Raw genomic sequence first — 17864 nt, forward strand, 5'->3', positions numbered from 1 at the left:
TCTAGGTCAGTAGAATTGTTAACATGTTTGCAATCTTTTACCATTTTTCTTAAATACTAGTTTTATGTAATGGGTTTGAAGTGAACGTAGTAGTTGGCCTAATTTTAAATACACTCAAAACATCTAATTTAGAAACTAATTTAAGCTCGATGAGATTTTCCAAATGTTTGTTTCCGTTTTCTTATATTTCACGCTTTAGTTCTCCAGATTTTCAAAGTGGCCAAATGTATATTGCATTATGGTAAAAATGTATATTCCTTATATTTGTGTAATATTTTTACAAAATTAATTCTGATTTAAAATTAATTTAAAATACCCTTAAATTCAAAAACTTTAGTTTACTTGTCCCCCCCCCTCAAGTTTAAGATTTTAGTTATTATGTCTGTAAGAATGACTAAATCATAGAACCAATAATGGACAATAATTTCTTCATAAGTTTCGTTTCTAGATTTTTAAAATTCTTCTATGAAGCTTTTGTAACAGAAGCTGGGATGGAACCCAGGCAGCCAGACAGAATGTCCCTTCCCTGAGTGAAAATTTCTATCATTTCACTGAAAGTGACATTATAATATTTCAGAACAAACCCTCGTAACACTAATAAATGTATGTAGATTCTTTTTTTAATGTTTATATAATGCGTGTTTGGTTCTTACAACATTTTCAGCTATTATATTACTAATTCTGTATGTGAGCTAAGACAGTTTAATATAGAACATCTGCTTCAAGACTAAAAGTAAAGTATTTGAATTGTGTTTTACCTTTCGTGTGTTTTGAGAGGTATGTTCTAATCTACAATTTATGGAATTTCTCGGTATTGGACATCTCACATAGCTGACAAAATTTCATTCCTATGTTTAGGTTTTATAGTACAATAAGTTGAGCATCCCTCCATTAGTATATGACTTTGATTCCTTCAAAAGAAAAAAAGACTATCTTAGTTTTGTTGAATTTTTGGTCAAAATTTTAGTATATAGGTAATTGCAATAGCTCATTCACGAAATTTTATTTAAATTTTTTGCAACATTTAAAAATGGTATATCATTCAATGGCATTTGATGTGTTTTGGCTTACTGTATTAAAGCTGGGCTCGAACCCGGGCAGCTGGACAATATGTTCTTTCCCTGAGTGAAATATTGCTATAATTTCATTAAAGTCACGTGGGAATATTACAGGATAATTTCTTGTACATTGGACTAAGTTGTCCTCTCTCATGGATGAGTGTACCTAAGTAAAGAACTTAAAATTAGAAAGGGTTCTTGCGTTAAAATTCTGAATGAAATATTTATTTTATGGTTTATGACTTTTGTTTCCAAGATGTTTTTCGAAATCTGTTTTTAGAATGGTGTTTTTGAGCCCTTTCTTGAAAAAAAAAAAAAAAAAAAAAAGCTATAAAAGTATATATGTATAGCTGTTTTAATGTCAATATATTGCGAGTTTGATTCTTACTCTTTTTTGATCTGTTATGTCACTAATTCTGTGTGTGAATTAAGATAGTTTTATATATAAAACCTGCTTCAAAGCTAACAGTAAAGTTTATTTTGTTTATTTGTCATTTAAAATTACCTGCTTATTGACTTTCGGTGCCATTTTTGTACCTGCTCTAAAATTATTTACTTTTCTCGAAGATCATTTTCCCTTTTATTCGGTGTATCTGTAATAACTGTAGAATTTTTTTTTCTTTCATTGTTCATGTTGTACCCATACATTAAAAACCTCTTTCGCTTACTGTACTTCTGTCGTATAAGGAAAATCATTTGCTTTTCTATCGACTGCAATCATGATTTTAGTAACAATGTAGCACATTGCTGGAATTTAAAACAAAGAAGGCTACTTTCGAAGTTTTCTATATTAAGAAACAATATTAGATATTTCTCTTTGTGCATAGATATTCTTTAATTTCAAAGTAGTTAAAATCTAATGATTCCTTCCCCCATCCTTGGCCTCTTCTAGTATAATTTGTCATCATTTTTGTGCACTCTTGGATTGCAGAACATATCATGAAAGAAAAAGAATGGAGAAATAGTGCAGAGCAAAAAGACATCTGTGGCTGGTAATTCTTGTTTTATATTAACTTTATTTTCACTAGAAATGCTTGAATGTTATAATTTGTAGGTCCCTTTTCACATGTTGCTTTATATTGGAGTTTTACTACTTATTTATTTTACGTGAACGCTTCACATTATGTTTTACTGTTTAGGGTAGCGTCTATGCATTAATTTCTTAGGTTTTGAATTCCATATTGAAGTGTCTGAATTGGTTCTTTCTTTCTATTTTATTGTAATATTCGAAGTGAGGTTGAACTGTGAATCACACTATAATTATCAGAAGTCTGAAATTTGTTAGAGTTCTGTTGCTTCTTAGTGGTTTGAAAATTACTGCTGTAGTGTAATTTTCTCCCAAGTGGCCTCCTTTCGCATTACGAGGAGGAGGCTAAGCATTTTCCTCTCTGTCTGGCCTAATATTTTCCTTGTCGAACGGGGTCTTCTCTTCCCAACAGGTCAGTGTAATTACTCTGCCTGTGTATAAACCAATTTTGTTTCAGTTTTTTCCGAATTTAGAGTCTGTCTATCAAGTGCTGTTTCTCTTAAAACCATTGAAAGTTAAATGTTGAACAAAAAAGAAATGTAAATAAAAATTTAATGAGTATTCGTAATGAAAGTTAGTGGGGCCAAATTGTCTTCTGTTAAGGCTGCTCAAAATGTGCTTTTTATTAGTTGTTTTAAGCATACTTTATTAAATTTTCCCCTTAATCTGAACTATTTTGGCATATTGGGAGGTTTTATGAACCTATTTGCGAAGATCTATTTAAAATTGATTTCACAAATAAAAATTCGTTTTGAAATCAAATCAGAGATGATTTATTATTATCGAAGTAAAATTCTGGAGAATAACTCTCCACTTTGTTTTGCAAAGCACTCTGAAAGTTTCTTTTGGACTTCTTTCCGTTCTCTTGGCAAATGCATGAAAGAAATATTTTTTGAGAAAGCTGATGTCTTTTGCTTATAAGAATGATTGATGCAACTGTATGCGTGCCGCTGTAAAGAGCACATCTTTTTTCTTTAATTGGGTATTTCTTCGCTAGAAGATCAGACATTGCTTTTTGTGTTATTTAACAATTTCTTCATCTTATCTTCAGTTAAAAGCTCTTCTTCATAATGAGCGCTTTTATTATCAAGGGGTTTTATAAGACCCCAATTCTTCTTTTGTAATTTTCTGATTCATTGTTTGACTTCTCTGTCTTCCATATGTGAAAATTCTTCGGCATCGATTGCTTTTGAAATTTGTAAGATTTTCAGACTTCATTTTCAGTCGATGGAAATTGTTTAAAGTAGCAGATAAATTCTTTCCGGTGTTGATGGATGAATGTTGCTCCACGTATGAATGAAATTCTACCAGTGGACAAATAAAATGGGATCCTTTAAGGTACTGCTATACGCGAAGTCACGCTTTACAAGTCTGCGCTCAGCAAGTACCTTCCGTATTAAAAATGATAGACTACGAAATATGACTTGAAGAACGGTATGAGTTATTTGCAATGCAGATTGGGAGTTTAGTCGTAATAGGTAAACAGTGTATACAGATGACCGGAAATAATAAGAATTTAGATGGGTGTAGCATTTTACTCCTGGACCATGGATTGGTCATAAACAGTACTTGTGTAAAAACAGATTAAAGTATATGAATTCCCTGTTTAAGAAAGGAATTTCTCTATGACAGTATGCAGTCTGTATCATAGCTGGAATAGCGAGGTGTTGTGTCTTCAGGGAAACAAAATCTGTTATTCTGTAATTTTTCCTGAAAATGTGTGTTTAAATTTTGTTACCTAGGTAACCTATTTTTAACTCATTCTATATGAAAATGAAACCAAATACAGACAAAGAAATAAAATTGCATTCCTTCCCTTGGTGCAGTTATTAACAACTTTAACTTAATGGGAGCCAATTTTAAGTTTATAAAATTTTGGCTAGCTGCAATTATATATTGCACTTTTAATATTTAAGTTATAAGTGCATTACACAAAGTATAAAAATGTGTGGTATAATATCTTAAAGAAAAGGTATACTCTTTGTATTATTTACAAAAAAATTCAGCAAGATGAAAATTAAATACAGGGAAATCATATTTTAATGTGAAATTTAACATTGCATTTCTTCTGAGAGTTTTTTTTTTCTCCCTCTGGTACATGCGATGTTATTGCTAAATCCATGCAGTCGTCCGGATGTTTGTTTGTTATTCTGTATCTGAACATTGATTTTAACAAGTTTGTTGTTGAAAATCCTCTTTCACATTTTTAAGTAGATCGAAAGCAGAAATTTATCTTTTTAAAAGTTTAACAGTTCATGATTTTTCTGTTCTAGGACTATTCAAATGGCTTTTTGTGATATTCTTCATCTTAATTAGGATGAAAACCAGTTATTTCTATTTCTAGATCAGTAGAATTGTTAACATGTTTGCAATCTTTTACCATTTTTCTTAAATACTAGTTTTATGTAATGGGTTTGAAGTGAACGTAGTAGTTGGCCTAATTTTAAATACACTCAAAACATCTAATTTAGAAACTAATTTAAGCTCGATGAGATTTTCCAAATGTTTGTTTCAGTTTTCTTATATTTCACGCTTTAGTTCTCCAGATTTTCAAAGTGGCCAAATGTATATTGCATTATGGTAAAAATGTATATTCCTTATATTTGTGTAATATTTTTACAAAATTAATTCTGATTTAAAATTAATTTAAAATACCCGTAAATTCAAACACTTTAGTTCTCTTCCCTGCTCAAGTTTAAGATATTAGTTATTATGTCTGTAAGAATGACTAAATCGTAGAACCAATTATGGTCAATAATTTCTTCATGAGTTTCGTTTGTGGATTCTTAAAATTCTTCTATCAAACTTTTGTAACAGAAGCTGGGATGGAACCCAGGCAGCCAGACAGAATGTCCCTTCCCTGAGTGAAAATTTCTATCATTTCACTGAAAGTGACATTATAATATTTCAGAACAAACCCTCGTAACACTAATAAATGTATGTAGATTCTTTTTTTAATGTTTATATAATGCGTGTTTTGTTCTTACAACATTTTCAGCTATTATATTACTAATTCTGTATGTGAGCTAAGACAGTTTAATATGGAACATCTGCTTCAAGACTAAAAGTAAAGTATTTGAATTGTGTTTTACCTTTCGTGTGTTTTGAGAGGTATGTTCTAATCTACAATTTATGGAATTTCTCATTATTGGACATCTCACATAGCTGACAAAATTTCATTCCTATGTTTAGGTTTTATAGTACAATAAGTTGAGCATCCCTCCATTAGTATATGACTTTGATTCCTTCAAAAGAAAAAAAGACTATCTTAGTTTTGTTGAATTTTTGGTCAAAATTTTAGTATATAGGTAATTGCAATAGCTCATTCACGAAATTTTATTTAAATTTTTTGCAACATTTCAAAATGGTATATCATTCAATGGCATTTGATGTGTTTTGGCTTACTGTATTAAAGCTGGGCTCGAAGCCGGGCAGCTGGACAATATGTTCTTTCCCTGAGTGAAATATTGCTATAATTTCATTAAAGTCACGTGGTAATATTACAGGATAATTTCTTGTACATTGGACTAAGTTGTCCTCTCTCATGGATGAGTGTACCTAAGTAAAGAACTTAAAATTAGAAAGGGTTCTTGCGTTAAAATTCTGAATGAAATATTTATTTTATGGTTTATGACTTTTGTTTCCAAGATGTTTTTCGAAATCTGTTTTTAGAATGGTGTTTTTGAGCCCTTTCTTGAAAAAAAAAAAAAAAAAAAAAAAAAAAGCTATAAAAGTATATATGTATAGCTGTTTTAATGTCAATATATTGCGAGTTTGATTCTTACTCTTTTTTGATCTGTTATGTCACTAATTCTGTGTGTGAATTAAGATAGTTTTATATATAACACCTGCTTCAAAGCTAACAGTAAAGTTTATTTTGTTTATTTGTCATTTAAAATTACCTGCTTATTGACTTTAGGTTCCATTTTTGTACCTGCGCTAAAATTATTTACTTTTCTCAAAGGTCATTTTCCCTTTTATTCTGTGTATCTGTAATAACTGTATAATTTTTTTTTCTTTCATTGTTCATGTTGTACCCATACATTAAAAACCTCTTTCGCTTACTGTACTTCTGTCGTATAAGGAAAATCATTTGCTTTTCTATCGACTGCAATCATGATTTTAGTAACAATGTAGCACATTGCTGGAATTTAAAACAAAGAAGGCTACTTTCGAAGTTTTATATATTAAGAAACAATATTAGATATTTCTCTTTGAGTATAGATATTCTTTAATTTCAAAGTAGTTAAAATCTAATGATTCCTTCCCCCATCCTTGGCCTCTTCTAGTATAATTTGTCATCATTTTTGTGCACTCTTGGATTGCAGAACATATCATGAAAGAAAAAGAATGGAGAAATAGTGCAGAGCAAAAAGACATCTGTGGCTGGTAATTCTTGTTTTATATTAACTTTATTTTCACTAGAAATGCTTGAATGTTATAATTTGTAGGTCCCTTTTCACATGTTGCTTTATATTGGAGTTTTACTACTTATTTATTTTACGTGAACGCTTCACATTATGTTTTAACGTTTAGGGTAGCGTCTATGCATTAATTTCTTAGGTTTTGAATTCCATATTGAAGTGTCTGAATTGGTTCTTTCTTTATATTGTATTGTAATATTCGAAGTGAGGTTGAACTGTGAATCACACTATAATTATCAGAAGTCTGAAATTTGTTAGAGTTCTGTTGCTTCTTAGTGGTTTCAAAATTACTGCTGTAGTGTAATTTTTTCCCAAGTGGCCTCCTTTCCCATTACGAGGAGGAGGGTAAGCATTTTCCTCTCTGTCTAGCCTAATATTTTCCTTGTCCAACGGGGTCTTCTCTTCCCAACAGGTCAGTGTAATTACTCTGCCTGTGTATAAACCAATTTTGTTTCAGTTTTTTCCGAATTTAGAGTCTGTCTATCAAGTGCTGTTTCTCTTAAAACCATTGAAAGTTAAATGTTGAACAAAAAAGAAATGTAAATAAAAATTTAATGAGTATTCGTAATGAAAGTTAGTGGGGCCAAATTGTCTTCTGTTAAGGCTGCTCAAAATGTGCTTTTTATTAGTTGTTTTAAGCATACTTTATTTTATTTTCCCCTTAATCTGAACTATTTTGGCATATATGGAGGTTTTATGAACCTATTTGCGAAGATGTATTTAAAATTGATTTCACAAATAAAAATTCGTTTTGAAATCAAATCAGAGATGTTTTATTATTATCGAAGTAAAATTCTGCAGAATAACTTTCCACTTTGTTTTGCAAAGCACTCTGAAAGTTTCTTTTGGACTTCTTTCCGTTCTCTTGGCAAATGAATGACACAAATATTTTTTGAGAAAGCTGATGTCTTTTGCTTATAAGAATGATTGATGCAACTGTATGCGTGCCGCTGTAAAGAGCACATGTTTTTTCTTTAATTGGGTAATTCTTCGGTACAAGATCAGACATTGCTTTTTGTGTTATTTAACAATTTCTTCATCTTATCTTCAGTTAAAAGCTCTTCTTCATAATGAGCGCTTTTATTATCAAGGGGTTTTATAAGACCCCAATTCTTCTTTTGTAATTTTCTGATTCATTGTTTGACTTCTCTGTCTTCCATATGTGAAAATTCTTCGGCATCGATTGCTTTTGAAATTTGTAAAATTTTTCAGACTTCATTTTCAGTCGATGGAAATTGTTTAAAGTAGCAGATAAATTCTTTCCGGTGTTGATGGATGAATGTTGCTCCACGTATGAATGAAATTCTAGCAGTGGACAAATAAAATGGGATCCTTTAAGGTACTGCTATACGCGAAATCATGCTTTACAAGTCTGCGCTCAGCAAGTACCTTCCGTATCAAAAATGATAGACTACGAAATATGACTTGAAGAACGGTATGAGTTATTTGGAATGCAGATTGGGAGTTTAGTCGTGATAGGTAAACTGTGTATACAGATGACCGGAAATAATAAAAATTTAGATGGGTGTAGCATTTTACTCCTGGACCATGGATTAGTCATAAACAGTACTTGTGTAAAAACAGATTAAAGTATATGAATTCCCTGTTTAAGAAAGGAATTTCTCTATGACAGTATGCAGTCTGTATCATAGCTGGAATAGCGAGCTGTTGTGTCTTCAGGGAAACAAAATCTGTTATTCTGTAATTTTTCCTGAAAATGTGTGTTTAAATTTTGTTACCTAGGTAACCTATTTTTAACTCTTTCTATATGAAAATGAAACCAAATACAGACAAAGAAATAAAATTGCATTCCTTCCCTTGGTGCAGTTATTAACAACTTTAACTTAATGGGAGCCAATTTTAAGTTTATAAAATTTTGGCTAGCTGCAATTCTATATTGCACTTTTAATATTTCAGTTATAAGTGCATTACACAAAGTATAAAAATGTGTGGTATAATATCTTAAAGAAAAGGTATACTCTTTGTATTATCTACAAAAAAAATTCAGCAAGATGAAAATTAAATACAGGGAAATCATATTGTTGTGTACGTACGGATTCGTTATGAAATGAATGCACAAGTCCGATGAAAAATGAACAAAAATTTATTATTATCACAACAGAAATGCTTAAATTTTCTCAAATTATCATGCAGTATCACAATATCTCACAGTAGTTATCTTTTAACTACTTAAATGTACAATAGAACGTAATTCAAAACAGCTAAAAAACGCTAATCCGCGAATTCGCTATAATCAACAACGGCAGTTTTCTAAACAACAACAAACTAAGCAACTATTACAAACTGAGATGTTTTCCTCCTTTTATAAGATTTTAAAATCACGCGCTAGAATTTTCCATTACTTTCTCGAAATCAAAAAGAGATATTTATTTATTTAATGCACGCGCTCTTGTATTTTCAATTTTCCAGCTTAGCTTTCTTTTAATATTCGTCACGCGCTGCACTGCGCGAGAAATAAAACCATTTAATTTATAATTGAACTAACATTAGCTTTTTTTTTTAAATACCAAATTCGTAACACTGCCCCCTTCCCAAGGACTGCACGTCCCGGGCAGTAGAATCCCTGGACAGGAAGCTAAACTTACAACTGTGGCATAAATGCAACTGAGGCATAAACATTACATTACAAAATCAAACAATATAAACAATAAATGCAATAACTAACTTAAACAAATCAAATGCTATCAAATACTAAATACAAAACTAATACTAAATACAAATCAAATACTAAATGCAAATCAATTACTAAATACAAATCAAATACTAAATACACATTTATAAACAAAAAGGACCATGGTCTGATACTATTTACAATTATTTACATTACGTACTATGGCCATAGTAATGAGCTAACCTGTCGTAAGAGTTCGAAGATTCACGGATCCGAACCACGACGTCATTCGTGTTCAGCACTGTATATGGACCATCCGAAAGTGACTGTAATTTAGGACTCAGTCCTTTTCGTTGAATCGGGTTCCACAACCACACCTTGTCTCTTTTGTTGAATCTATGTCCAGTAGCTCTCGCGTTGTATCTGGTCTTCACTTTCTCCGTCGCCAAGTTCACTCGCTTTCGTGCGGAACGGTGCATCACTTCAAAACGGGCCTTGACATCTTGGATGTGTTCCTCAGGCGATGAAGGCGCATCCGTACGGCGATGAAACAGGCGGTCACAAGGCAGACGAAGGTCTCGACCGAAGAGCATATGAGATGGAGAATAGCTGGTAGTCTGGTGTTTCTTTTCGACCCTAGCATGATTTCGACTGTTTCTCGAGCTGGTTCTTTCGGACAAAGCGTTGGCATTTCCAGGTGAGGATCCCTTCTTAGGATGGATAGTCATGTCTTCAGATCCTGAAAGCAGTTTGTTGTTTTTCAAGTCTAAGGAAAAATTGTATTTCCTTAAAAAGTCCAATCCGAGTATGCATGGATCTGTAATATCCGCCACATATGTCGTGTGATGGTAGGCGGCACTTCCAAACGTGATGTTTACGTTTAACTTCCCAGTTATGTCGATCTTGTCACCAGACGCAGTCTGAAGGGTAACACAGGATGGCGTCCAAATAAGTTTATCTTTAAACTTTTCAGCTAAATCTTTCCTAATGATGGTAACATTAGCTCCTGTGTCAATGATCATATTGCAAGGAACTCCATCGATATTCCCATTGATGGACAGTCCGTTATTGTTGCCACTCACTATAGAGATCTTAAGCGCTTTAAAACAGGGTTTTTCATTATCTGGCAACCTCCGTTCCTTGATATGGTCATTAATTTGTTTCCTGCGTCGTTGCTCAGAAATTGTCTCAATTTTCGTACCCTGGGGTGTTCTGCAATTCTTTCGTACGTGGCCTTCAGCTCCACAGTTCCAGCACTTTGGTTTCTTGTCAGTCCTTTTCCTTCCCGTGGCATTTAATTGTCTGTTTAAATCGTATGCCTTATTTTCCGTGCTCTGGGGAGTTCTGCAGTTCCTTCGTAGGTGGCCTTCAACACCGCAATTCCAGCACTTTAGGGTCGGTTTTGTTTCACCACTATTCCGTCTTAAAGCATTCACTGGTCTTGTCAACTCATCCATTTTATTATCCGTGCCCTGGGGTGTTCTGCAATGCCGTCGTAGGTGACCTTCAGAACCACATCTCCAACATCTTACAGCCACTTTGTTCCCACTGCTACTCCGTATCAAAGCATCGACTTGTCTGGATAAATCATCTAAACGAGCCATCAATTGGTCCCCTGGGTCGTGGACTTGAGCAGCTCTGACTGGATGGCGGTCTCGACGGGTGGCTTGCTGGGCTGCCTCAAATTTCATGGCATACACTAAAGCGCTTTTCAGATCTTTAACATCCGCCATTCGCAGTGCTTTCTGTATTTCAGGGTCCCGGATGCCATCGATGAAATATTGCAGGGACAGGATTTCCCTTGTTTCTGTCGGGCACTCCGAAAAGGCGTCATGTGACAGCCTTTCAACATCCGTGGCGAGCTCCTGAAGCGTTTCGGTGAGCTTCTGTTGACGAGATTTTAATTGGAGCCTGCTGTAGTCTTTTAAACATTTCTCGCCGAAGCGCAGCTCCAAAGCGCCGGATAGAGCTTCGAAATCTAGCCTTTGATTTTCGGGAAGCGTCTGCAGGATATCCGCTGCGTCTGCTCTCAGAGAAGCGGCGAGATGACAGGCCTTAGCTTGGGAATCCCATCCATTCGCATCCGCAACGATAGAAAATTGTGTCCTATACACCTGCCAGGAGGTCTTCCCATCATATGTAGATAGTTTCAGAACGGAACGAGCAGGCATCGATAAAAATTTGAAACCTTCAGAATTGTTTCCTACCGTCGCTATGCACTTCTTTAGGCTGTCAACTTCTTTGGCAACGGCAGCAGAAACCCTATCATCAATTTGTTGTTCGACGGCAGAAACTCTCTCTTCTATATGTTCTTTTACAGAAGAAATTCTTTCTTCTACTTGTTCTTTTACCGAAGAAACTCTTTCTTCTATTTGTCCAACTTTAGTTTCAACCGCGTCTATTCTGCCTTCCATAGCCTCAAATTTATTTTCTATTACGCAGGTAATTTCTCTTTTCATTTCGTCCTGACCTGCTTTCATCTCATTTTTAAGAGATTTCATCTCTTCCTTAACGGATTCCTGGCCCAATTTCATTTCTCCTTTAACGGATTCCTGGCCCAACTTCATTTGTTCCTGTGCCGCTTTCATTTCTTCCTTGAGGGATTCCTGGCCCAATTTCATTTCTTCTTTAAATGAGGCAAAGGCTGATATTAAATGCCTTAATTGCTCTTCCATCGCTCTTGTTATTGGCATTCAAATCCCACCGCTGCCACCAAAAATTGTTGTGTACGTACGGATTCGTTATGAAATGAATGCACAAGTCCGATGAAAAATGAACAAAAATTTATTATTATCACAACAGAAATGCTTAAATTTTCTCAAATTATCATGCAGTATCACAATATCTCACAGTAGTTATCTTTTAACTACTTAAATGTACAATAGAACGTAATTCAAAACAGCTAAAGAACGCTAATCCGCGAATTCGCTATAATCAACAACGGCAGTTTTCTAAACAACAACAAACTAAGCAACTACTACAAACTGAGATGTTTTCCTCCTTTTATAAGATTTTAAAATCACGCGCTAGAATTTTCCAGTACTTTCTCGAAATCAAAAAGAGATATTTATTTATTTAATGCACGCGCTCTTGTATTTTCAATTTTCCAGCTTAGCTTTCTTTTAATATTCGTCACGCGCTGCACTGCGCGAGAAATAAAACCATTTAATTTATAATTGAACTAACATTAGCTTTTTTTTTTAAATACCAAATTCGTAACAATATTTTAATGTGAAATTTAACATTGCATTTCTTCTGAGAGTTTTTTTTTTCTCCCTCTGGTACATGCGATGTTATTGCTAAATTCATGCAGTCGTCCGGATGCTTGTTTGTTATTCTGTATCTGAACATTGATTTTAACAAGTTTGTTGTTGAAAATCCTCTTTCTTGTTGTTGAAAATCCTCTTTCACATTTTTAAGTAGATCGAAAGCAGAAATTTATCTTTTTAAAAGTTTAACAGTTCATGATTTTTCTGATCTAGGACTATTCAAATGGCTTTTTGTGATATTCTTCATCTTAATTAGAATGAAAACCAGTTATTTCTATTTCTAGATCAGTAGAATTGTTAACATATTTGCGATCTTTTACCATTTTTCTTAAATACTAGTTTTATGTAATGGGTTTGAAGTGAACGTAGTAGTTGGCCTAATTTTAAATACACTCAAAACATCTAATTTAGAAACTAATTTAAGCTCGATGAGATTTTCCAAATGTTTGTTTCAGTTTTCTTATATTTCACGCTTTAGTTCTCCAGATTTTCAAAGTGGCCAAATGTATATTGCATTATGGTAAAAATGTATATTCCTTATATTTGTGTAATATTTTTACAAAATTAATTCTGATTTAAAATTAATTTAAAATACCCTTAAATTCAAAAACTTTAGTTTAGTTCTTTCCCCCGTCAAGTTTAAGATTTTAGTTATTATGTCTGTAAGAATGACTAAATCATAGAACCAATAATGGACAATAATTTCTTCATAAGTTTCGTTTCTAGATTTTTAAAATTCTTCTATGAAACTTTTGTAACAGAAGTTGGGATGGAACCCAGGCAGCCAGACAGAATGTCCCTTCCCTGAGTGAAAATTTCTATCTTCACTGCAAGTGACGTTATAATATTTCAGAATAAACCCTCGTAACACTAATAAATGTATGTAGATTTTTTTTTAATGTTTATATAATGCGTGTTTGTTTCTTACAACATTTTGAGCTATTATATTACTAATTCTGTATGTGAGCTAAGACAGTTTAATATAGAACATCTGCTTCAAGACTAAAAGTAAAGTATTTGAATTGTGTTTTACCTTTCGTGTGTTTTGAGAGGTATGTTCTAATCTACAATTTATGGAATTCTCGGTATTCGACATCTCACATAGCTGACAAAATTTCATTCCTATGTTTAGGTTTTATAGTACAATAAGTTGAGCATCCCTCCATTAGTATATGACTTTGATTCCTTCGAAAGAAAAAAAGACTATCTTAGTTTTGTTGAATTTTTGGTCAAAATTTTAGTATATAGGTAATTGCAATAGCTCATTCACGAAATTTTTTTAAAATTTTTTGCAACATTTAAAAATGGTATATCATTCAATGGGATTTGATGTGTTTTGGCTTGCTGTATTAAAGCTGGGCTCGAACCCGGGCAGCTGGACAATATGTTCTTTAACTGAGTGAAATATTGCTATAATTTCATTAAAGTCACGTGGTAATATTACAGGATAATTTCTTGTACATTGGACTAAGCTGTCCTCTCTCATGGATGAGTGTACCTAAGTAAAGAACTTAAAATTAGAAAGGGTTCTTGCGTTAAAATTCTGAATGAAATATTTATTTTATGGTTTATGACTTTTCTTTCCAAGATGTTTTTCGAAATCTGTTTTTAGAATGGTGTTTTTGAGCCCTTTCTTAAAAAAAAAAAAAAAAAAAAAAAAAATGCTATAAAAGTATATATGTATAGCTCTTTTAATGTCAATATATTGCGAGTTTGATTCTTACTCTTTTTTGATCTGTTATGTCACTAATTCTGTGTGTGAATTAAGATAGTTTTATATACAACACCTGCTTCAAAGCTAACAGTAAAGTTTATTTTGTTTATTTGTCATTTAAAATTACCTGCTTATTGACTTTCGGTGCCATTTTTGTACCTGCGCTAAAATTATTTACTTTTCTCAAAGATCATTTTCCCTTTTATTCTGTGTATCTGTAATAACTGTATAATTTTTTTTTTCTTTCGTTGTTCATGTTGTACCCATACATTAAAAACCTCTTTCGCTTAGTGTACTTCTGTCGTATAAGGAAAATCATTTGCTTTTCTATCGACTGCAATCATGATTTTAGTAACAATGTAGCACATTGCTGGAATTTAAAACAAAGAAGGCTACTTTCGAAGTTTTATATATTAAGAAACAATATTAGATATTTCTCTTTGTGTATAGATATTCTTTAATTTCAAAGTAGTTAAAATCTAATGATTCCTTCCCCCATCCTTGGCCTCTTCTAGTGTAATTTGTCATCATTTTTGTGCACTCTTGGATTGCAGAACATATCATGAAAGAAAAAGAATGGAGAAATAGTGCAGAGCAAAAAGACATCTGTGGCTGGTAATTCTTGTTTTATATTAACTTTATTTTCACTAGAAATCCTTGAATGTTATAATTTGTAGGTCCCTTTTCACATGTTGCTTTATATTGGAGTTTTACTACTTATTTATTTTACGTGAACGCTTCACATTATGTTTTAACGTTTAGGGTAGCGTCTATGCATTAATTTCTTAGGTTTTGAATTCCATATTGAAGTGTCTGAATTGGTTCTTTCTTTATATTGTATTGTAATATTCGAAGTGAGGTTGAACTGTGAATCACACTATAATTATCCGAAGTCTGAAATTTGTTAGAGTTCTGTTGCTTCTTAGTGGTTTGAAAATTACTGCTGTAGTGTAATTTTTTCCCAAGTGGCCTCCTTTCCCATTACGAGGAGGAGGGTAAGCATTTTCCTCTCTGTCTAGCCTAATATTTTCCTTGTCCAACGGGGTCTTCTCTTCCCAACAGGTCAGTGTAATTACTCTGCCTGTGTATAAACCAATTTTGTTTCAGTTTTTTCCGAATTTAGAGTCTGTCTATCAAGTGCTGTTTCTCTTAAAACCATTGAAAGTTAAATGTTGAACAAAAAAGAAATGTAAATAAAAATTTAATGAGTATTCGTAATGAAAGTTAGTGGGGCCAAATTGTCTTCTGTTAAGGCTGCTCAAAATGTGCTTTTTATTAGTTGTTTTAAGCATACTTTATTTTATTTTCCCCTTAATCTGAACTATTTTGGCATATATGGAGGTTTTATGAACCTATTTGCGAAGATGTATTTAAAATTGATTTCACAAATAAAAATTCGTTTTGAAATCAAATCAGAGATGTTTTATTATTATCGAAGTAAAACTCTGCAGAATAACTTTCCACTTTGTTTTGCAAAGCACTCTGAAAGTTTGTTTTGGACTTCTTTCCGTTCTCTTGGCAAATGCATGACAGAAATATTTTTTGAGAAAGCTGATGTCTTTTGCTTATAAGAATGATTGATGCAACTGTATGTGTGCCGCTGTAAAGAGCACCTGTTTTTTCTTTAATTGGGTAATTCTTCGCTAGAAGATCAGACATTGCTTTTTGTGTTATTTAACAATTTCTTCATCTTATCTTCAGTTAAAAGCTCTTCTTCATAATGAGCGCTTTTATTATCAAGGGGTTTTATAAGACCCCAATTCTTCTTTTGTAATTTTCTGATTCATTGTTTGACTTCTCTGTCTTCCATATGTGAAAATTCTTCGGCATCGATTGCTTTTGAAATTTGTAAAATTTTTCAGACTTCATTTTCAGTCGATGGAAATTGTTTAAAGTAGCAGATAAATTCTTTCCGGTGTTGATGGATGAATGTTGCTCCACGTATGAATGAAATTCTAGCAGTGGACAAATAAAATGGGATCCTTTAAGGTACTGCTATACGCGAAATCATGCTTTACAAGTCTGCGCTCAGCAAGTACCTTCCGTATCAAAAATGATAGACTACGAAATATGACTTGAAGAACGGTATGAGTTATTTGGAATGCAGATTGGGAGTTTAGTCGTGATAGGTAAACAGTGTATACAGATGACCGGAAATAATAAAAATTTAGATGGGTGTAGCATTTTACTCCTGGACCATGGATTGGTCATAAACAGTACTTGTGTAAAAACAGATTAAAGTATATGAATTCCCTGTTTAAGAAAGGAATTTCTCTATGACAGTATGCAGTCTGTATCATAGCTGGAATAGCGAGCTGTTGTGTCTTCAGGGAAACAAAATCTGTTATTCTGTAATTTTTCCTGAAAATGTGTGTTTAAATTTTGTTACCTAGGTAACCTATTTTTAACTCTTTCTATATGAAAATGAAACCAAATACAGACAAAGAAATAAAATTGCATTCCTTCCCTTGGTGCAGTTATTAACAACTTTAACTTAATGGGAGCCAATTTTAAGTTTATAAAATTTTGGCTAGCTGCAATTCTATATTGCACTTTTAATATTTCAGTTATAAGTGCATTACACAAAGTATAAAAATGTGTGGTATAATATCTTAAAGAAAAGGTATACTCTTTGTATTATCTACAAAAAAAATTCAGCAAGATGAAAATTAAATACAGGGAAATCATATTGTTGTGTACGTACGGATTCGTTATGAAATGAATTCACAAGTCCGATGAAAAATGAACAAAAATTTATTATTATCACAACAGAAATGCTTAAATTTTCTCAAATTATCATGCAGTATCACAATATCTCACATTAGTTATCTTTTAACTACTTAAATGTACAATAGAACGTAATTCAAAACAGCTAAAAAACGCTAATCCGCGAATTCGCTATAATCAACAACGGCAGTTTTCTAAACAACAACAAACTAAGCAACTATTACAAACTGAGATGTTTTCCTCCTTTTATAAGATTTTAAAATCTCGCGCTAGAATTTTCCAGTACTTTCTCGAAATCAAAAAGAGATATTTATTTATTTAATGCACGCGCTCTTGTATTTTCAATTTTCCAGCTTAGCTTTCTTTTAATATTCGTCACGCGCTGCACTGCGCGAGAAATAAAACCATTTAATTTATAATTGAACTAACATTAGCTTTTTTTTTTAAATACCAAATTCGTAACACTGCCCCCTTCCCAAGGACTGCACGTCCCGGGCAGTAGAATCCCTGGACAGGAAGCTAAACTTACAACTGTGGCATAAATGCAACTGAGGCATAAACATTACATTACAAAATCAAACAATATAAACAATAAATGCAATAACTAACTTAAACAAATCAAATGCTATCAAATACTAAATACAAAACTAATACTAAATACAAATCAAATACTAAATGCAAATCAATTACTAAATACAAATCAAATACTAAATACACATTTATAAACAAAAAGGACCATGGTCTGATACTATTTACAATTATTTACATTACGTACTATGGCCATAGTAATGAGCTAACCTGTCGTAAGTGTTCGAAGATTCACGGATCCGAACCACGACGTCATTCGTGTTCAGCACTGTATATGGACCATCCGAAAGTGACTGTAATTTAGGACTCAGTCCTTTTCGTTGAATCGGGTTCCACAACCACACCTTGTCTCTTTTGTTGAATCTATGTCCAGTAGCTCTCGCGTTGTATCTGGTCTTCACTTTCTCCGTCGCCAAGTTCACTCG

At 32.9% G+C, this 17864-nt stretch overlaps 2 long non-coding RNA genes across 3 annotated transcripts in view; one reads left to right on the plus strand and one right to left on the minus strand.

Moving 5' to 3' along the window:
• LOC146993174 (uncharacterized) overlaps positions 1–14806 on the plus strand; it is a 382674-nt gene extending 367868 nt beyond the window's left edge. The window contains exon 5 of the long non-coding RNA XR_015038633.1: positions 14640–14806. This is a non-coding gene — a long non-coding RNA (uncharacterized LOC146993174). The remainder of the gene's footprint in view (positions 1–14639) is intronic.
• Positions 1–17864, minus strand: part of LOC146993172 (uncharacterized) — an 880419-nt gene that overhangs the window by 448075 nt on the left and 414480 nt on the right. The window lies entirely within an intron of this gene.

The sequence above is a fragment of the Stegodyphus dumicola genome, chromosome X1 (assembly GCF_044657685.1).
Source record: "Stegodyphus dumicola isolate Sdum_Otavi_A_Nest chromosome X1, ASM4465768v1".
Lineage (NCBI taxonomy): Eukaryota > Metazoa > Arthropoda > Arachnida > Araneae > Eresidae > Stegodyphus > Stegodyphus dumicola.